Genomic DNA, 23,661 nt, shown 5'->3' on the forward strand with positions numbered 1-23,661 from the left:
TCTTCCTAAACAGGGACTGCTCACAGGTAAATTTTTGGTTTTTGTGGGGAAATTGTGCACACGCACACCCACACAAAGCTATATACAGCTACACAGACACTTCTCATAGCGAGACCAAATCCTGCAGTTGATCTCTGAACTCTGGGAGAACAAGGAGAATATAACAGATGCAACTGTAATGTGAGAGGCAATCTAAGCCACTAGTTTGCCTTTGATATTACTGTTCCCATAAGTATCTACTTCCTTCTGTATAATGCACATTTGCCTCATGAACAGGATCCTTCCTGCTTAAATTTAGATATACAAAACTCAGGGCTTAGTCTGACATAGTTAGCCAGTTTTCTTCTGGAATCAGTGCAGAGAGACAGCTCAACACAGTGATTTGGCCCATCTAAAATAGAGCTCTGTGATAGATGGGGTAGATTGCCATAGGGAGAGGTCCTCCCCATTTTTCTTCTCTCAACTTAAAGGACACCTTGCTTTTTTTTTCATTTCCAAACGCCTATCTAATTCTCCTGTTTTCTTTGTATCGCAAATATCCAACAGCACTTCTTTTCTGCTTTATAGCTTAAACTGTTGGCCGTGCCCCAATACTTTAATGCTTCACATTTGCTACCTGGGTTTATCTATTTATTTATCTATAAATTTATTTATTTATTTTTCACTGTTGCCCTTATTTCTTTCCCAGCAGGAAGCACTCATGCAATCCTACATGCACTGTGATGCATCATTTATGAGGTTTCAACTGTAGGTCTATAAAGTAGTAATAAGTTCTTTGGAGCTAAAGAAGTTGGTCTACTGAGCAATAGCCAGTGTGACTAGATCTCTGCAGGGGCAGAAACTGGCAGAGATGGTGTTAGTGTTAAGGCAGATGCCCATTTTAATTGTTCATGGGTGTAGTATTTACCCAACTTTCGAAGTTGTTTCCCTAACTCCAACACCAACCTGGTGTCCATAGTCTCTTTAGTTCATGAACCCCATCAGATATTCTCAGCCTTAGATGAATGGTTAGCTTTGAAATCCCCCCAGCCCCAACATATTGTATTCGGGTACAGCATTTAACAGGTTTTTGTATCCTGTTTGAATTCTTCATTCCCCATCCTGATCAGGCACATAGAAAAGAGTAGTTATTTCACCCAAGGCTTGTCTGTATTTAGTATTTCACCCAGGGCATTAATTTCAATTTTCATGTTTCTACACTACTTTTTTCTCCCTGCCCTCTCTTTCTCTCTTACAACTTTGTATATGCCAAAAGCCTTACCTGCCAACTGTTGGGAAAAAATGTGATTTCTATTGAATAGTGCACTTTGGAATGAAAGAAAACATTGTATAAACGAGGCTGAGGAACTCATTCACCTATGCCTATATTACTGTGAAATCAATTATGCAGGGCTCTTTCGAAAGTTACTGATTGTAGCAAATTGAATGGCCTCCATTTCAGCATAATTTGGAGAGGTTGATGTAATCAGAGACCTTACACCATGGTGAGATACAAGATTCGTGATATTCAGATGGGAAAAAGGCTACAGTGGTTAAGCTTATTCTGTACTCTCCGCTTACCGGCTGTAATGCTTTCATAAGTACGAATGAAATTGTTTTGATGAAGGCGGAGGTGGTTTTAAGGGACAGGAAAAAGAGAGAAAAAGAGAGAGGGAGGGAAAAAAAAAATCCAGCCAACCTATATCAGGTTGTTTGAAATCAAGGTACTGTACTGTTAAGCGAGGCGGCAGTGGAATCTAATCCTGAGCATAATTGGTTGCAAATGAAACACTTTAATATCAAATCTTGAGTTGTGCCCTGGAGCTGCAGTTCAGGTTTGCATGAGCTACATGTAAGTGGAGATAAAATGTGTCTTTTCTTTTTTTTTTTTTTTTTTTTTTTAAGTGTACATTCTATTTCTGTCTGTTGGAAATTTGTAGGACAAAATAATTGCTCTTCAACTTATATGCAAAGATATTCTGCCCTGAGAAGTTTTGTTCTTCTAAAAATGAAAACAAACAAACAAATCAATAAATAAAACAACTCAAGAACAACAAATACAAGAAAACTCCCAACAAAATCCATCTCATAATGTCATCCTGCGCCTCAGTGTTCTGTGATGTGTGGATGTTTATTAAACCTATAGTGTTGCTATATAATGGCATTTTTTTTTGGAGAAGTGTCACACTAAACAGACAGAAAGCAGCTAAAAGTGAAGTTGTCTGGAAAAAAGAAGGAATATTTGCACTTTGGATTCTGAATTTCTCCATGTGCTGAAAAACTTCACATTCCACACCTAGTCTGGAAGTTAATTTCATAATTGAGATTTGTCTCTCTTCGTAAAATAAAATGACACTAATTGCATGCTCCAAGATAATTTTTGAAGAGGAAAAATAAAAGAACTAGTTCTTGCAGTAAAATCTGGAGTGAACAGTTCAAATAACTTTCTACTGTGTTCAGGTCACTTAAGCCAGGATCCCCCAGTGCCTCTTGTCACTTTAAAGGATGTGATCCCTGCTTTTACTCTCCCAGTCTGTAAATTACAAATAATAATACTTTTTCTTATTGATGACTTACGTGCATTTTCTTTTGGGTTTTTTTTTTGGGGGGGCTAGGAGTTTGTCATACATTTTCCATGCAAAATACCAAGCACTTCTTGTTGCTCATCTACAATATTGTCAATAAATGAAACCCTCATTTCTACATTTTCCCATTCACAACATTAAGCAGCTCTTCAGTTTTTCAGACTTAATATGATTTGGATACAGAAGCAGTAAAATTGTCATAAAGAATATTACAATGTCATCTTAAGTATATTTTTCAGTTTAGTCAATCCTAAATGAATGAATCAATTAATGAATTTGATTTTCAGTATTTGAAAAGGTAAAGAGTTATTGCTTTGTTCCCTATGCTCATTTCTAAAGAAAAAAAAGAGGCAAGTTTATAAAGTTAACAATAACAATTTAAAAAGAATAATTATGATTTTTTTATAAGATATCTGAAACTGGAAATCTGAATCTCACACATGTCATGGTGCTTCAGAAATTCTCAGTTCATGCATATCTCTCAGTTTAAAAAAGTCCTCTACAGTGGCCCAAGTTTTCAACTGTTGTGACCTTCATATCCAACTCTTCTCTAATAACCAACAAGTTAGGAAACCCATGAATGATGGAAACCTGTGATTGTGGGCCTTGACCCAGAAATGCTCGGCGAGTATGTCCCAAGTGGCTGGAAGTTCATAATATTTCCTACAGGACCCATATTTACTCAGTTAAATCTACCATAGGCCATAACTAAGCTGCCTACTTTCATTTTCCTACCTACAGAAAAAAGAAAATTGACTTTTTTTTCTGGGCATTTTAAGACTCTTTCTTTGCTTGAAAAAATTTACTCTGTAGTGTAGGTGGTTGCAATGCCTTCCCAGGGATGAAAAATTAAGAAATCTGGATTGTGTGTATTTAATACAGCATGCAGTCTAACTATAAATTTTATTCAAAATGTTAAAAGAGAAAAGGCATAGAAACATTATCGATTCTTGACTGAGCTTATATGCAAGGGTAACTAAATAATAACAGGCTGATAGGAAGTTTGACAGGAAGGAGCCACAGCATCCTCCATAGTCTTTATATGTAGAAACTAGAAGACTAAATCTGTTGTTTTTCCAGACCCTTTACATTTATGATTATAAAACTGTAGATATTTACTCCCAATAGGTGATTCTTGGAAACTATTGCAATCCTAGGGATGATGTTCCCTAAAACACACTGTGTGTCACCATATGTTAACTGGCAGCTTGCTGCCACAATGGCATCCTAATACCATTATAGAAAATAGGGTAAAAGTAATACAGACTTCATTCAAAGGTAGAATACCCAGAGCAGCACCCAAAACAAACATTTAAGTTTCTAAAGACATAGACTTCGAAATCATCTTATTCTGTTTCAGACCTGCAGAAGTATTTGTACGTCCAAAATAACATGTACTACACAAGCTGCTCAAATAATAGATGCTGCCTCTTCCTACAAATACCGCTTTGCCTCGGCTGCTGAAGGTCATTTCTATCTACAGCTGTCTTGTTGTATCCTTAGCTAAATTCTTCCTCAAACTTCTCAAAATGCAGTCTGCTTTATTTTACTCTTCTATATCCTTCACTAGAAGACAAAGCCAGGAAGCTTTCTGTAACTTTCAATTACAACTAGTTCTCCAACTTTGCTCTTAGTCCTTACTGCATGTGAGGAAAGAGAAAAGGAAAAGGTTACAGCCTAACTTGGCAATTACATACAACAAACACAACTGAATGGCAGCTGGACAATGAACCATTTACAATACAGAATTCCTATTAACTTTTTCAGCTCTTAAACCTAGAGCAGTCCACACAGTCCGTAAGTGGAAAAACAGCTAAGCCACCCATCCTTACTGGCTGAAAGTTTTCTTAGAAAATGTTTCTCATTTCCCTGAATTTCACTGTGCTGTTAATGTGAAAGGAAACAGGGGCAGAGCAGAGTAAAGGACAAAAAAATACCAAAACCAAACCTGCAGATAAATTTCAGACTTTACAAGGGGGTAGATAACTATGAAACAAGAGAAAAAATACAATAACCCCAAAGAGAAGCATGTCTCTTTAAAATAAATATCCCCCAAGCTCATAAACAGTGAGGCCAATGGTCGTGAACGTAGCAGATGTTTATTGCCTCATGCGCCCTCTGTTACTTTGGGATAATCACTTAAATATCGCCAAATCCAGTTTGAATATAAATTAGCTTCATATTTTCTTTCATGATTATTCCATTAAAAAAATCATATGATTAGCCAATTAAACAGAGAGGGAGAAGGGGGGGAAAAAAAACAGAAAAAGCAAAAACCAGTAGGAGAGCAATAGCCTTTAATATTTTCAATTAAGATGCAGTGCCACCAATAAAAGAGGCTTACATTTTCATTTTATGGGCACCTATGGAGAGCATTATGACACAAATGACTCAGAGCAAGGTAATCGTTTCAAAATATATTGTAGTGGAGGACTGTAAACAGTGCAGTGTATTAGCTTAGATGGCATGTGATGAAAATATCAAGTTTCCAGAAGTGCATTCAGTATTTTTTCAATATTTCTTAGGGCATGCATTTGCAATGCATGTCTTCTTTTATGGGAGCTAAAGCAATGTCCTTATGGAGAGCAAAGCCGATTGTCATGGAGGAGCCTGCTCCTTGAGCTGTGCTTATGTGTCCCACTAGCTTTTGAACTTTACTCAGATACATTAGGCTGAGGCACCAACCTGTCGAAGAAGTTTCTAACACTACACAATCCCATTCAATAATTTGAGACTGGTCTAAATGAGTCAAGGACAGAGGGCATGTGGTGGGTTGACCTTGGCTGGACACCAGATGCCCACCAAAGCCACTCAATCACAAAAGGCTCATGGGTCAAGATAAGGAGGGACATAAGATCAGGATAGGGAGAGATCACTCACCAATTACCGTCATGGGCAAAGCAGACTTGACTTGGGTAAATTAGTTTAATTTATTATCAATAAAATCAGAGTAGGATGATGAGAAATAAAACCAAATCTTCAAACATCTTCCCTCCATCCCTCCCTTCTTCCTGGGCCTAATGTCACTCCTGATTTTCTCTACCTATTCCCCCTCCAGCAGCGCAGGGGAACAGGGAATGGGAGTTGCGGTCTGTTCATCATGTGTTGTCTCTGCCTCTTCTACCTCCTGGGGGGAGGACTCCTCACTCTCTTCCTCTGTTCCAGAGCGGGGTCCTTCCCATGGGAGACCGTCCTCCATGAACTTCTCCATCATGAGTCCTTCCCATGGGCTATGGTTCTTCACAAACCGCTCCAGCGTGGGTCCCTCCCACAAGGTGCAGTCCTTCAGGAACAGACTGATCCAGCATGGGTCAGCACAAGGCCTGCCAGCAAACCTGCTCCAGCGTGGGCTCCTATCTCCACGGGTCCACAGGTCCCACCAGGAACCTGCTCCAGCATGAGCTTCCCTTGGGGTCACAGCCTCCTTTGGGCACCCACCTGGTTCTGGCATGGGGTCCTCCATGGGTGCAGGGGGACAGCCTGCCTCACCATGGTCTTCACCACAGGCTGCAGGGGAATCTCTGCTCTGGCACCTGGGGCACCTCCTCCCCCTCTGTCTTCACTGACCTGGGTGTCTGCAGGGCTGTTTCTCTCAGATGTTTTCTCTCCTTTCAGCCAGCTGCTGTTGTGCAGTTTTGGGGTTTTTTTCCCCCTTCCTAAATATGTTATCCCAGAGGCGCTTCCTCTGATGGGCTCAGCCTTGGTCAGCTGTGGGCCCATCTTGTAGCCAATGGCCTTGGCTCTATTGGACATGGGTGAAGCTTCTAGCAGCTTATCACAGAAGCTACCACCACCACCAAAAACTTGCCATGCAAATCTGACATAGGGGGAAATCACACATTTATCAGCAAAATGGCAGCTAGGAGCCATTATCACTGCTCATACAAAACTCAAAGAAAGCAAAATGAGTTTTTCAGAAACCTTTCCATCCCTAAAGCCCAGAGAAAACCTCCATTATCTGCTTTATGGTAACATCCAAGAAAGTTTACTAATGCCAGAAACACTGGGTTTGAGGTTTAGTAAAGGGTAATCAATTCCAGTAAATTTCAGTAAGTGATGTGATCTTTCTGAAAGTCTTTTCCCAGTTTAAAGGTATTTATCACTTTAGAATTTTCAGTTTTTTTTTTAAAAAAAACAACTTAAAACAGGACAAAAGTCTCAGGAGAGTACTTAAATTGACTTTCTTTGACAAAATATTTTCTTTCTTTTTTCCCCCTTCTTTTAGACGTCCACACTTTTCCCTTCATAGAAAAAAGTTTGCAAAATACAAAAATGGCTAGATCTACTTGGTTAATACTTCACTAAATGATCTCCTGCTACCTTGCTGGCAGGAAAACAGATGCCACACCTGTTACTTGTAATTTCCTTATGAGGTAGCTTCAGGAGGCATTCATTTCAGCAAAATCTTTAACTAGACTGTACCAGGCCACTTGCTTGATCTTGTCAGTCTTCTCTTTTTAATTAAAATATTAAAACAGATGTACAGTGATATATAGGAAAGTACCTTTGCGTGACTCCACCTTCCTTATTAAAGGAAAAAAGATGTCAGGTGAAGCTCATTAGTAGTATGAATAACGTAATAGCTGGGACTGAAAGCTGAAACAAAATTTTGTTAGAGATGGATGAATTCAGGGACTGAAGTGGAGGAAGCATCTCTGTTGTTATTTCACGTGCCTAGTAAGAGAATATGCTATATCCTTCCCATATCTATAACACCCCCCAGGGAAACTTTGGAGACTAATTTCCAACCACTGACTAGTGTGGATGAGTTTCTTACTGCAATGTTGCTCCTCCATTTAAAATGTAACCCAAAGGAAGGATGTCTTTGAATGTGAATGGCAGATGAAATTTAGCATCTGAAAGATAAGGCTTATCATAGCTTTTTCTTATTTTGCCAAGAAGGTCATATTTATGATCAGCATTTCTGAAGATCAAATATTTGTTGGAGTTACTTGACTGAACAGTAAAATGTCATCTTTTCCATACAATGAGTAAAATGGTATGGTGTTGGACCAAAAGGAAATTGTCATGATTAGGGTGTAATGAGAGTAGAGAAGTTCACAATATCCTGAGTCACTCTGTCAGCTTGGATGTTTTTTAACAAGGTATTCTATAATGGGAGCAATTTTTTAATGTATTTTCCACTTCTTAGCAAAATATTTTGCTAATTTACTCTACATTGGTGATTTATTAGAGATTAGTTGGTCAGATTGACAACAGATGCATGTAGACGTAATCATTGGAGATATTGGCAAATGACACCAGTGGAGGATAGGTGTTACAAGGGGTTAACACTGTGTGCTGTTAAAATAGTTGCTTCATTAAACTGCAGATGAGAGTTCTTAATAATGGCTTTGGATGCTTTATAATATTAAAATGTGCAGGAATAATTTCGTTTCAGATTCAAATGAAAATCAAGTCCTTTGTGCCTTATATATGTATTCATTTAGATGTAGCAAATGGGAATGCTGCCACAGGAAAGCTGACCTCAGACCTTCAAAATGTGGCAAATCCGTGAGCAAGGAGGTTGATCATATGAATTGCCTGTTTAGTCAGCTTTAAAGTGTGTGGAAAACCTTCACATTAACGCTTCCATCATTCAAGCTGAAAGAAGCAGATTTTTGAATACATCCAAATACAACCCAATAAGCCTGCCTCTCACACAGATTCTTTGAGTGAAGAATGTAATGGTCAGAGAAAATAGTAGTGGCAAGGGATTTGCATGTAACAGAGAATAAGGGAAATATTCTTAATTTTTCAACCCTGAGATCAGTTAAACACCATCAGGTGGTAATTTGTTTGTTCTTTGAGGGAAAGGGTTCAAGGAACAGGGTAAAGCTAGACTAGCAATGACAAAGGTACATGCTTGTCAAGGGCATAATTTAGAAGCAGGCACTAGATGTAATTACTCAGTGACATATGCGTTGTTTCAGTACAGGGAATGAAAATAAAGAAGAGACATTAATCAGAATGATAATCAGTCAATGATGTAATAATGGTGATCTAGATGTACTTAGTTAGAACACCTCATGTCCAGGAAAATATCCAGGTAGTCACCATTTTCATACTGATTATATAATGAAAAATGAGGATAATGATTCAGGTTTGGCAGCCACAGGGTTCTCCTGCACTGAGAAACTAATAAATGGACACTAAATCTTTATATACTTATCACATTGGGGCTGTCAGGAGTGCATAATCTTCTCCAGAAAAGTTTCCTTGATCATTCAGTGTACCACAGTTTACTTTTCCCACTTGACTAGCACTTTAATAGCATAAAAATACTTAGTACGACATTAACACTTCCTCTGGATATTATGTTTCTGACACACTCAAATAGTACCTCTTTTCAATAGCAAAAGGTGCCTTAACTAAAGAAGGACCAGGCTCTCATTTGGGCAGTATTATTTGCACTATATGGACACACTGTGGTCCTTTATGAGCTCCTTGAATTTAGATTTTGACACAGCCATGTTACCAGTTGGAATGAATATGGGTAGACTTTTTTATTCTCTGCACCTGCTCTATGTAGTGAACAAGAAGAGTTATTGATGAGAATTAAATTACCTCTCTATTCCTCCAAACAGGAATGAAGCAGGGTAGTTATTGTAGCTACAGAAAGTGCTTCCATTTTGGAAATCTCACCTATCAGAAGCTAGACATGAGTATCTTAACTTTCTCTAGAACATTTTGTCATCATTTGAAAGTATTTTTTTTTCTTTCTTTTTTTTTGGGGGTAGCTGAAAATGAATGGCCATTCACAGGTAGTCACAAATGAAAACACTCATTTATAAGCTAACTTCTAAATAGTTTTGAGCAAATAAAGAAAATTAAAGGAAAAGCTCATTTTCTCAGGAGCATCTTTATGAGTCTTTGTTTTTAGGTTGGTATTTTTGTTGTTGATGGTTTTGGTTTGGTTTCAGTTTTTGTTGGTTGGTTTTCTGGAAGACAAAGAGTATATCACAAGACCTGACAAGTTTCTTGTGTCTTCAGGAAAATATAATTACTATATTCCTCCTCTATTGCAGCATCTACACTCTGGATGAGTGTGTTCTTATTCAAAGACCCAGAAGAAGGTTCAAAGGCATTTCCCAGTCTTTCATTGCATTAACTATTCTGGAATGATAGAGCTAAGATTCTTGATTTAAGTAAGGGTTTTGGTGTTGTTTCATATGATACTATGAAACAACCTGGATCAAAAACTATCTCATATTACCATTAAAAACCTGAATGAAAACATGGTTTTCCAATACAAAGTTTCATGCTTGGCAATCAACCAACTGTACAACCACAGGCATGGGAATGACTGTTCAGTCTGCAGTCCATGCTGAAGGGACAAAATAACATAGAAAGAGGAATAGTTTCAAAGGGACACATGAAAATCTTTAGACATACTCAATGTTGATAAAGTCTCAGGTGGATTTTGAGCTGGGTATCTCTGGAAACACTGCAGGAATTTCTTTCTCTGAAGATTTTTTAAGTCATATTGTAGAAGTCCTTCCAGGAACGACTGTGTTATTTATTTTAACATGTGACCTGAGAAGGTATTAGGGAAAGGGAGAGAACTTTCAGATTTACTTACTGTGATTTCTTACTTCTCTACCAAATTGCAACCAGGAAGAATGCAATCATATAAGTAGTTCTTCCCCCAGACACCTTAAGCGATGTACCTCTGTAATATCTGAGGTGTTTTTCCAGGTCACATCCATATGAATACTCCAGTACCATTCTTTACTTATGTGCATGTACATGTTTGGGTGAAATAAATTGGAACAATTCTACTCAAGAGATGTCTTCCTCTGTTCATAATAATGCCACTGATGCATCCCACATCTTCTCGAGACATGTATCACTGCTGTGAGGGACCTGTTCTCTTGCAACTCCATATCTGTTTGTTCTTAATAACCATGTTATAGGGTTTGGTTTGGTTGTTGTTTTTGTTTTGGCTTGTTTTGTTTTGTTTGGGGGGTGTGTGTGTTGTTGTTTTTGGCAAAACTTTCCAGGTAATACCAATAACATGGTGTAACATGAAAGCCATTGCCTTTAAATTGTATATTCTTCCCCTCCAGTCCCTACCCTGGAGCACCTCTTTTCCCTCTTTATATTCCCCATTTATCAACGACTTAAATAGCTTGTGAGAGAATGAAGCCTACTAATTGTCCATTTGATTCCTTGGCTCACTCAGCTGCTTAAGGATGTCTTCTGTACATGGCATTTCCCATTACAGACAGAATATGCTGTTACTCACACACAAGTATGGCATTTTTGTCTCTAAAGCAATGACACTTAAACACCAGGAAATTTTAATGGAGTAGTCCACATTCGGCCTCTCACTCTTCTCTAAATAACTACTGTGAATGAGCTTTCTCTTTCCTGCTGCTTTGAAATGAACAATTAAGGATGAACACAGTTCAACCTTGAGTAAGCCTGGGAACACGTGGGCATTTCTGGGCTTGATGAAGGTTGTGTCATCATGCGTTGTCATCACTTGGTTTTAATCCTCACAATATGATAGTAATTTTCTTTTGTGAAATTCATAGAAAAGAATAAAAAGAACAAATTCAGATAAAAATAGGTTGTTGATAACAAGCTGAGTTTACAGAATAGTTTAACCATTTAAAACCTCTTAAACGTCTGCTAATCCAAACCCAAGACATTTACCATTAGGGAATTTAATTCAGCAAAGGGACAAACTTGACTGTAGCTGAAACCTGTGAGAGTTCTTCAGATTTTCACTCATTATTTCATTTTTCTACTCCCATTTTCTTCCCTGACTGAATTCCAGCAACTACTCCTATCTAGACTGCCTGATTCAAAACCTATCAAAGTCAATGGAAATGGTCATATTAACTTTGCTGGGCTTTGGTCCAGGTCCTCAGCCATATGGAGCTTGAACCAACCTTGACCTCAGCGGAGATGAAACAAGTCACCTCCGACATCATATCAGTAGTTTTCTACAATCCATCAGTAAGATGTGTCACATATGCAGCATGAGTGAATCCACCTGCCAGGAGTGATACTTTTGAGCTACTGGCTAGTGGCCAGTCTGGTCAGTCATGCTATTCTCCCTGTATGATACAAGAAGTTATGCATATTAGGCATTTTTTGCTCCTATTTAAAAATGACAGCCTGGGTTCTAACTTTGCATTAACTGCTCATAAAGTTCTGCAAATTTCTCTCCTTCTTTTTGTGATTAGCACATTAATGATCTTCAGATGGTTCGGAGCAATGCTGCAGAAAGTTTGGATGACTAACAGACCTTTCTATTGTTACTGATGGGGAATTTTTTAAAAAAGGTGGTGCAATTAAGAAATATTCATACAAATTAAAAGAGGAAATGAATTGTGGTGTTGAGTTAAATGGCAAAGCATTAATACATTCCTCACAGCAGAATGTCCTTGCATCTTTAGTACACTCAGGTCATAAGTATGCAGCTTAGGCCACCACTGAGCCATGATTCACCTCAGTGGATGAAGTGAATAGTGCCCTAAAACTGGCAAAGAATTCACTAACTCTAAATCAAACATGCAGTGTAAAATGATCACAATCGCTTAATCATAATAATAAAAATCAAGAAATTTTGCCTAGCTTGTGTCACCTACATACCTGTTACTGAAGGATTCTTTTGCATGATGCATCCAATGCAATAATAGGCTTACAGGAAATAATTCTTTTCCTCCCATGGATATTTTCAAGGATTCATGATTTTTCCCTGTTCAAGGTAACTGACAAAACTAAAAATGCCAAAATCTCAAAAATGCCTAAGAAAATACACTGCCCTTACTACAGCTACAGTAAAATTAGTAAAATTAATCAGTTCGTGTCAGTCAGTTATTCTAAATCCTTTCCTATCAGTATCTCATGCTTCTGTTCTCATGCTTATTCTGTGTTGTTTACCTCTGAGATAATGCCTAATCAATCTCTAGTGAGGATATACAGATTTTACAATCCTTAGGAATCCCTTAGCATGGAAATCACCACACTACACCAATAATTATTAGCTTGTAGGATTTATGTGCGTGCAACATCTTACAGTAAACTGTGTGAAGGAGGTGTCTTGCAGATGAAAGGACAAAGAGAAAACTGACACCCCAGGGAGACATTACACACAGAGTATGGGGGTCCTGTGGGCAGATTTCTCCTCATTGACAATAGGTCTTGAAACTCACTTAACAGTGTGTACCTTCAGTCTCAGAATTATTTCATGTTTGGCACAATGCCCAACCCCTTTACCAACTATTATGAACTTATCTATGCCTTTCTTGGTTCATGTCAGACTAAATGTTACAGGTGTGGTAGCTGAATGATCCTGAAGAGCTTTGAAGATGTATCTCCTCAGATCTCTCTGATATACACAGCACAGATGGTTATGCTGATTTATTTATTTATTCCCCTTCAAAATATGAATTAGCTTTTTTGTACTCAGATCAGCATATATTTTAGGCCACATCTAACGAATTGTTCACAGAGCAGTAATTGTGCTTTCATAGCTTCTACTTCCATCTTATTCTTATTGGTCATACAGGCATCGTTTCCACAAGGTTAATTGCTGAGACCAAACTCAGAAATAAGGGATCAGAAGCACGATGACTCCGTGAGATTTATGAACAACAAAAGATTATTATAATCAGTTCTGAGATGATGAATGTAAAATAGTATTTAATATTTTGGAGGGGGTGGGGTGGGTGGGGAGACCAGGGGCTAAATCATGAGAACTTTTTATAAACTCCATAGAAATTGCTGGGCTTTTACAGCACCCTGTATGTAGGTTTGCATGCAACGGATGTGCCTGTAAGCAGGGACTGCACAGTTTGTGTTTGGGGACTTCATCAGAACAATAGGATTGAAAGAAATAAATAAAGTCCCCGTTAATTGGGCATCGTTTAGATTTCAGTACTGCTGTTGTCTTCCTTTTTTTTTTTTTCCCTAGGAATATTTTGAATAAAGGACAGGAATATCCATATGATATTGGGAAGGGGTCCCGTATTTTAATCTGAGATTTATGCATCAGCCAGACACTTTAAGAAGTTTGCGAGGTCCAACCTACTGCATGGATGCCATGGAATTGTACTCCGACAAGCAATTGGGATATGTTGGCTGTAAGGCACATGCAGAACCTGACAGCACAATGAGTGTACAAAGAATCAAGAGCTTCCAGGATACATCACATTCCCTGTGTATGTGCTGCACAGTTGATAAATGGATTGGCAGAAAGCTTGACACATCTGGAAAGCCTTTGGACTTACAGCACCTGTGCACGCAATCTTGTAGCGTTTGTGTACTGAAGATAGGTGCCTTCAAGGTGCATCTGCATTGTGCAAGCTTCATAAAATTGATTAGGGTGTCCACAGTGATGTTTTGGCCAGCACTCCAGGTACCAAATAGCCTGTTCCAAACAATTACTCTGTCAGAACAAAGTCTTCATTTTTAGTCTGTTTGGTTTTTTGCTTCCTTGTTTCTTTCTTTCCCCCCCCGGAAATATGTCTGGGAAATTCAGTCAAATGGTAGCCCTACTTCAGGGGAATCTGACACCAAAGTCTGAATTTGCCATTGCTATAAAGATCTTGTATGACCTTGACTAAGTCACTACTTCTCTTTGTTCCTCAGCTTCTCTCTGTAAAATGGAGATAAATGCATTTCCATACCTCATGGGGGCCTGCTAAAATGCATTCATTACCAAGAAGTACATTTTATCTCCAATTTACACATTTTTTTTTCTGTTATCCTTGCTAGAAATCTGATTGTCCAACCAGTCCCAATATAAACCCTCTTGCTTCTGAGTGGGAGCCAGCATCCACCTATTAAACTTTTTAGAACTGCCTATTGCATATTTTTCCTGCCTGAAACCACTAATACTGTTCTTTTTATGTACAAAATTCTGGACTGAACATGATGCTTTTCTGACCTAGTCTGACTGTTCCTGTATTGCTCATTTTGTGTTGTGTACAGTTCAGGGAATAGTGTCAGTGTTTAAGAACAACTTCCCCTAAGTCATCAAAATGTATCCATTTACAGAGGAACTGGTGTTAATTAAATCAGAGAGACACAGATTGGAGCATTTATGGAGATCATCTGGTCTTATATTTTCAGATCACTAAAAAGACATGAAACAACTTCTGGACCAATACCCAACTGCATCAAAACCATCTTTTTATGATGTAATCACTTCTGGGAAACATTACCCTACTGCATTCTTCTAGATCACTGAATCTATCCTGAGTCTATTAAATGTAATCTAACATTTTGTATATAAATATATTTACACACATACTATATGTACATAAATATATATATGCATATATATACACACACACATAATTATAAAGCTAGAGGAAGAAGTGCTGGTGAAGCACTGTAAATGGATTATAAATTGTTTTGTTGAAAAAAAATGAAAATGTTAAGAGACGTCAAGCTGTCTTCAACTTCTACTCAGAGTGTTTTTATTTCTAATTTTTTCCTCTGGGCAAACAACTTTTTTCCCCTGAGTCCTTGTAGATTTTACAGCTGTATTATATGGAACAAGTCACTTGGCTGTTATTTCCAGCTTGGTTAATGGGGACTACATAAAAAACACATGTATAGTTGTGTCACAGATTCTGATAGATTCTACTGTCAAATTTCAGGTGAACTGATATTTTCAAAGGGAAAAAAAAACCAAACCAGATATAACTGAGTGGTCCAAAAAGCATTTGTATTTCTGCAGAGCAGTAGCTGGGACAAGAGGTTTTGATGCTTTGTAGTAAAAGGCCACCTTTGCCTTCAGCAGTAAGGTCAAATAGATCTGAGCAAAGTAAGGATCAAAACAAAATAACCTTTGCTGAGGAATCTGTGGCGAACATGCAGCTGGGATCTTGTCTGCTACTGAGCTCCTCTAAAAAAAGCTGAAAGGTAGCAAATGTTATTTTGAGCAGGGGTGAAGAGCTGAAGGGTAGAAGAGACACCAGGAGGAGGAGGAAGGCAATGGGGACAGTGTGCGGAGAACCTCTGAGAACCTGTTTTACACAGATTTATTTTACCAAGAGTAGCTGTATAGGCAAAGGAACAAACTGTAGATCACTACTGTCATCACTTCATTTGGACACCCTTTATGGTGAAGAAACTGACCTGTCCCAAAGGCGAACTGCCTACAGTTTGGATAGAGAACTGTTAGTAAAGTATAAATAACAAGGGAAATGGTAAGGTCAATTTTCTCATTTATGACTAAAAACCAAAGCAGGACTGGGTTTGAGACTGTGGTCCATAAACAGGCAGACAAAACATCACTTACAGTTTACTTATTGATCAGGTTTTCCTGAGCTGCTTGTTCATTCACTTTCATTTTTTATCCTTCAACTTGGTTCTGCCAGTTTAGTCCCTGTTTCATACTACTTACAACCGGGTAGCATTTTAGTTCATGATGAATGTTCATACAATGCAAATGAGTTTTACATTTTTAAGGGTGAAAGGATTTATACTACAAATTTTCACATTTTATTTTCTTTCTAATAAGAAACTACATATGACAAAACTTGGCTTCTTTTTAACTGCCACACAGTACCCAGTAACAAGTAAATTTCATGAAGTCCATATGATGTGTTTGTCCTGTTTTAGTCATCTACATACCATTTAAGGTACACAGCTTTGAGCCAGCACTTATTCAATTAAAAATGTGGAAATTTCAGTTGAGCAGAACCTCAAAACTATTAACTATATGAAAAATTATAATATAAAAGTCAAACATTTTAACACCATCTCAGTGTTTTAGTCTCAAAAACTCTGCCACACGTGGGATACTGTTTATTCATACCACTGAACTTGTCTACTAGTTAAGATAAATTGCAGTGGTAGTCAAAGCCTTACCATTGACAGAGTTCTGCAGCAATATATTGTGGCAAATACAGTATTATTTTAAGGCTCATGCCCATTGTATGGCAGTGTGTGTCTGCTGTTTTCTGTAACAATGAAATTATAGGGATCTGACTTATGGGGTCTGCAGCACTGTTTTTTATTCATTGATCATTCATTCTCAGTTTTGCAGGATCTTCAGTCTCATGAGTTTAAGTGGTCTTGGTCAGCAGATGCCAACTGTGGTTGGTTTGAATACATTGCACACAAACCTACAGAGCAGCCAAGAACTTTACATTGCACAGATGTTAAGCTTGAATAACATGGTGAAGTACTGGCCTAGCAATTAAAGAATTACATCAACACACTGTACAGAACTTGATATAGAAAACGCACTTGTATATTAAGCTTGTATGAAGACCTGGATAAATTCCGCCTAACTTTTTGGTGCACAACTCAGGCACTCAAGCTGGGAGGCTAGTGACCCTGTGTCTCTACAGCCACCTCCAAGGAAAGCTGCAGTTCATCCAGGATCTGAAAAACCTTCAGACACCATCAGTTCTCTCAGTTTTCTTGAAAAGGTAGCACTAGAATAGAATAGAATAGAATAGAATAGAATAGAATAGAATAGAATATTTAATTTGGAAGGGACCTACAGTTTAGTCTTTCTGCTTGGATATCTGGATATGTTAAAATGAAATGAGATGAGCCTAGACTGGAAAGTCACATCTGTCACAGTGTCACCCTCTATGATTCTGAGAGGCTTAAAGTCTGAAGCTTCAACCGTGTGTTTCCTGAAATGCCTTATTGGCCAGCAGTTTGTCAGTGCTTTAATAGAGACGTAAGATTTTATTAACATTTTTGCTTCATGGAAAATGGCTTTTTGCCAATAACACTATCTCATGAACTCCCAGTTGCAGGAATCCCACACTTACACTGTGGATATAGCATAGACAATTCTATAGGAAAGTCACAAACTTTGTATATGCAAACCTGAAGATTACTTTCCAAGGTCAAAACTTCTCTCCACTCCTTGAGGTTGCAAGGCCACTGTTCAAATATTCAGCCAAGCATCTGTTTCAAAACATATCTCCATCATGTTCCAGACAGAGAGCAACTTTGAATTGACTTGACTTTTATGAGACAACACTTGCCTTCAGCTCTGCCCTTTTGATGTATCATGGGTTCCTCTGTATTGTAGGCCTTCAGGTTCAAAGCCTGTCTCCACATGAGAAATTCACACTGTATCCCTTTTTCATGCAGTCAGAGAAGTGAAACTGCACGTCAGATGCTGATTAAACCATCTGTTCTGGGGCAGGTGCTTTCAAATCAGCACAAATATTTACTATTTTGTACAGTCCACTGTACTTGTCACCTGAGGAAGTCGTAGCATAATCTTAAAGACTTGGACCATATTTCTGTTGGATGTAGAAGAGAGAGGAAACAGAGAAAGTGGTACCAAATCTCAAAACGCAGGGCTGAATTGTTCCATGGCATCTTCTGAGCAAGGGCCACTCACTCATAGCTGCACCTCTGAAGTGAATGTGGCTAGAGGAAATAGGGAGTTTCTGGACTATGTAAGCAAAAATTACTTTTCATTGTCTTAGGTCTCCTAGCTACCCCTTTGGTAGCTCTCTCATTTTCAGCCACTTGCTGAATAGCTGTGACATATTTTTTTTTTACATAATGTTAGGACTCAGAACTGTACTTGAAAGCTGAACTTCCCGCATCAAGACAATTATTAATCTCTACAAAAGTACAGTTTGTACATGATTATCACTAGTAGGAATCCTCTTGATAGTAAAATAGTATAATCTATTAAAAAAAAGGTAATGTAACATACCATACTTTCATTTAAAAATGGTTGGCTGCTTAGTCAGGTTGGCTTTGTTATTATTTTGCTTTGGTTTCTAATTGGAACACTTCAAAAAGGGAAAGAGAGGATTTTTATGGGGAGGGAGCTTGTACAAGCATATAAGGAGAATAAAAGGATAATCTGGGAAAAATTTAAGTAACTTTTTTTCTTTATTTTCTGTTCTAAGAAAAACAAACAATATATTTCTCAAGCCATTAATAAAACTCCTCACAGTGTTAAAAGAAACATGCGCAAATATGCTGACAATTTGAGAAGGAAGAGGATAAAGTAGAGAGAGTCATGTTCTTTCTCTGAGCAGAGTCACAATCTCTGGGACATTATGCATTAAAACCTAAGGAAGACCTATTCAGCTGGTTACGTTCACGCTCAGCAGTTTTTATTCTCTATTATCTTACCTGACTTTTAACCCTCTAGTCTGCTATGAATAAGATACATTGAGGGATGATGAGATACAATGAGGGTGATGGGCAAGAGAGGAGACAATGGAAAAGCATGTTGTTTATTGCATAGTATAATGATTCCAGCTAGCCAACTGTTGCATCATTTTCCATTCAATGAGCACTTGAGTGTTAGCAGATTGCCTCCAGGTTGAGTGCACAAAATGCTGTAGGTGCTTTTTGTGGCTCACTGAAGGGAATGTAACTGACACTGACACTATCTGGAGCTGAGACGACATTAATACAATGAGACAGAAACAGAGTCAGGCCATGGAAAAAGTTTGGCCTGAATGCTAGCTACAGATTCCTCCCCTCTTTTTCTTTCAGGAGCTGGCTATGTTTTACCTCAGAGCTGACTGCAGTCCTCTGTTATCCTCAGCTCTAGTAGATTAGCTTCTGTTCTCAAATGTATCTACAGAATTTCCAGGGACTTAAAGGGGATTTTACTCTAGGAATAGCATTTTATTCTTGCTTGGTAAATGGCTTCAGAAGCATCTAGGGTGAAAGGCATATAGCAGCATGAGGCATCTGTATATCACACTGTAATAGTAAATCTATATTTTTATCAAGGATCCTGCAGCAATATCTGTACAAATAAATTGAACTTGTTTAGTGCCAGGGAATGTATCTGGACACAGGAACTTGATCAGCTACAGCTTATATATTTAGACCTTCCTGAGACAAATTTTTGACCTAAGCAATCTAGAACTCTTTGAATCACTTCTCAGACATGGATAAGGAATTAGCTTAATCCAGAGATTATTTCTAATGAGCAGTTCATATGCAATTACTTTGTTTCAGAGGATAAGTGAGTTAAGCCAATATAGGTCAGGGTCATTCTGCTGCTTTCAGTGCCAGAGAAGAATCCCAGGTGCTTTTAATTTATGAGGATAGATCTAGCCACCAGTGTCACAGAGACTTCGCACAGAGGTCTCACTGCACTATTGTAATGTCAGAAAAGGGCTTGGTCACTTCTGAATATTTCTTTTCCTTGGATGAAAATACTGAATGGCACACACAAGACCATGCCACATTTTCTCGTGTGTTTCTCCTGGCTGAGGGTCTGTTTGGGGGTTGGTGGTTTTTTTTCGGGGGGGGAAAGATGACGGCCATTATTGCACTGGAGTGATGTGGACTTCTTGCAAGGACATAACATTGTCCTGAGTGACAAAGTAGTGAATTGAAAGGCTTGTGCTGACAAAAAAGAACGGAAATAAATAAATAAATAAATAAATAAATAGATAGATAGATAGATAAATAAAAGAAAACAAACACAGAATGATCCTCCTGAAGACAGAAGCATAACAGCAAGACATCGTCTGAGACTTGGTTACAAAGATTAAGAGAAATGTAATCTATTAAACTTTAAGCTCCCTTTTTAGTAAAGGATACATATACATAATATTTAAGCAGCTCAAGACCCAAGATGAAGCCCAATAAAAGCTTTTAAAAGACATCTGAAATGAACCAAAAAGAGAGTCACATCATAAAATGATGTGGGTAAGAGACTGAGACTTGTGAAATGTCTGTCTCCATTACCCTGACAAAGGAACCACTGTTGTGGTAAAAAAGAAGAGAAACAAAGCATAGTTTTTACATAATTCTGCATTAACCAGTCGGAAGTGAAACTGGGCTTATCCTGTTGAACTATCAAAGCAGAAAAATACTAAAGACAAAAAAAAAAAAGTGCAGTAATATAATCATAAGCAGTAAAGCATCATACTTTTAAACTTCTCAAGGTCATGAAGTTCGCTTAAAACACTACGGGTGAGTTTAAGTAGTAAATATAAACATTAAATGTTCAATCAATTTGACCAGATTGAAACCTATAATTATATAGTATATAATAATTATATAGTGTAGAATCATTTTGGTCTGGACTCACTTGTTCCTGTTTCATGATCTACCATTGCACTTCCTAGGAGCCGTAGCATTTAGTCTCACATAACCTCCACGTTCTCCTTCTCAGGAGACATTCAGATTCATCATGACTGTGAGCTTCTTTGATACCTTCTAGAGTGCAAGACCCAGCAGAACAGTTTTGTGAAGTATTAAAACAAAGTGAAACAAAAAGTCTATTTTATTCCAGAGAAGTCAAAAAGGAAACAAGAAATATAAATAAAACTAACATTTCCAGAATTTTTAGAACCGTTAGAATTTTTAGCATTTGAATTTCCATTTCAGACTGACTTTAAAATTCGTTATTACCTTTCATATAAAAATTGCAAAATCTAATTAAAAAAAGAATACAGCATGATATATTTTGATTTTAGTAAAATGTTTCAGTTGATGACAAATATTCAATATTTTATTTCAAGCCAATGCCAAATTGTGTGTGCATGTGTTAGCTTGTTTTGTAGTTATTTTGGTTCAAATGTCATAGAAAAATATTTAAATAATGCAATCTAATGTAATTCCTTGTTAAGGGCCCCCCCAACAAACCACTAATTATCTGTCTAGAAAATGTTGTGTTACTTAGGTCCGACTGCACTGGACTATTGAGTTTTCAGCCGAAGAGATGATTTCTCAATTTGCAAGGACATATTAATTAAAATACATCTGAAAACTCTATGTTCAGTAATATTGATTTTCTAAATGAACACAGTGCAACAAGTTTTTTATGAAGCATTTATATATAAGTGGAATGGGTCATGTTACATTGTCACAAAGTTAAATTCTTTTCTGTACCATACCCAATGTTTTCAACCTCATTTCACACCTATATATTTTATTCTTTGTGGCTGCTGAGAGAAATAAAATGAAATAGCATCAAATAATTCGACACTAAGAACTGCTTCTGTTTTAATAGCAAGAATAACAATATCTTTAAAAGAATGCTTATAAGCAGGCAGGGTGGAAAAGTTAGAGTGAGAGAACCTGAAATTGGAAAACCAGGAGTGTTAAGAATGAAATGAAAATTTTAAGAAAAAATCTCCTTCTGACCTTATTTATTTTCTAGTGGAACTGATTTGTGATCACTAGAGTGTCATTGTGGTGTGATTTGTTTCACCTATATCTGTTTTAGTTTCATTATAACCATATATTCCCTTAAAATAATTTATATGGAAACTACAATATGATCAGTGTCATTCCACATATCTTTAACTCTTTATTTCCTATTAATGATTCTTTGTCCCATGAGTATATGTCTATATAGCTCTATCTGGAGTAAAAAAAAGAGTTAATTCTGAAATGCAAAATTTACGCAAAAATAGGAAATATTGGAATCGAGGTTATCTAAGCAATATGACTATAACTGCCTCATGTCCACACAGGGAAATATGTGGTCACAAGCTATTTGATTTCCACACTAACTAAAGTTGTGTGAGTAACCATAGTGTCTCAGCAGTCATAGTTCCAGTTCTTTCATGATCTTTTTCTGAGTCCTGACCTTAATCTGCCGGCATCAGGTGCGGTGCATTGATGTCTCTGTCTGTAGCTCTGGGACAGAACTCCTACAGCAAAACATTTCTGGTCTTCTGTCCTCTCCAAATCACTGCCCCAGATCCTCCCTCCCCTTCTGATTGTTCCTTCTCATAAGAGGTGCTGCAGGATTGCACATGTAAAGGGCTGGTGGAAGGCACCAAACAGTTTGTACAATTGTTTTGCTAAAGTCAGAACACTTATTGTTATTCTCAACAAATGAGCTAGAACATGTAATTTCTAAACACAGGTATTAGTATCTTAGAGACCAGAAAGGCCGACTCATGTTTTCCTTCAAATGACTTTGAGTATGATATCCCTAAGGGGCTTTAGGATGCCTTTTTTCATTGCCAGGACAGAGCAAATACCCATGGTGTTTCATGACAATGGAAGCCCTCTATGATAAGGCAAGTTTCTCCTTTTTTTGGTTTGAAATTTTTGAGTGGCAGGATTTTTCATCCATTAGATTTATGAAGGCCTGTTTCCTCTGTCATGGCAATAAGCTTTTCATGTGATAAGACTCTGTGTTAATATTATGTAGACCTAGGAAAAACGGCCAGTAAAGAATGGTCAACAAGACACCTCTGCAGGCTACATCTCTCTTTCATCAGAAAGGAAGCATCACTGGGGACATGAACAACTAGATTTCTCTGGTGACATTCCATACTCATTTATATAATTTAAGGAAAGAACTCTGATATTTCAAACTTAGTTTCTGTTGGGATAATTGTCCATATGAATCCTGAGCAACCCATATTGTAAATAATATGGATGATATATTTCTATAATTTTTGTTTTAATCCAAAAGTGGTAACATGTATTTTTATTAAAATTTATTTATTAAGTGTTTTTATGCTCTTAAATACGCAGTGTTAAAGCATTTGGAGGATAAAAACTGCATGAAGTAACAGTTTCAAACCTAACATTTGTTGTTAACTTTTCTGGTGGTTTTCCAGCGATGAGAGGAAGTGTGTGAGTGTGAAGGAACAGGAGAAGGAAGAAATAGTACCAGCTTTTCCTGCTTTTATTCAGGAAAAGTAGAATAACTTGAAAAAGGCATCTTGAAATGGGGGAACGTGAGAAATATTCTGTTCTTCTAACTAGCTGCATTTTAAAAGAAGCCCAAAGAAACCTGAGGAAAGCAGAATAATTTCACAAAGGAAACATTCTTTCTGTTTTCTATGCAGAAGCTACAGACTCTTTTACTAATCAAAGAACACAGAAAATTCAGTTTGAATGTTATTATGCCAAAGCAGGAGAGCAAATTCAATCTTTCAGCTGTAAAAAAAGAGATTTTAGTCCTATTTTAAATGCAAATCCCCAGCCACCGTTGCACAGTGTCTCTACTCACCCTTTATAATGAATGAATTCTTCACTGCTGAAATCTTGAAATCTTTATCAAAACTAAGCGCCTTTCACCAATGTATGTTCTAGTTCAATGACAGGTTTTAGGATTGGGTATAGGAACAGTGAAAGCCTATGCTGTGACTCGTGCAGGTCAGATTACTTATCTGCAAGGTCTTTTGTGGTTGTAAAC

The sequence above is a fragment of the Phalacrocorax aristotelis genome, chromosome Z, assembly GCF_949628215.1.
Source record: "Phalacrocorax aristotelis chromosome Z, bGulAri2.1, whole genome shotgun sequence".
NCBI classification, from domain to species: Eukaryota; Metazoa; Chordata; class Aves; order Suliformes; family Phalacrocoracidae; genus Phalacrocorax; species Phalacrocorax aristotelis.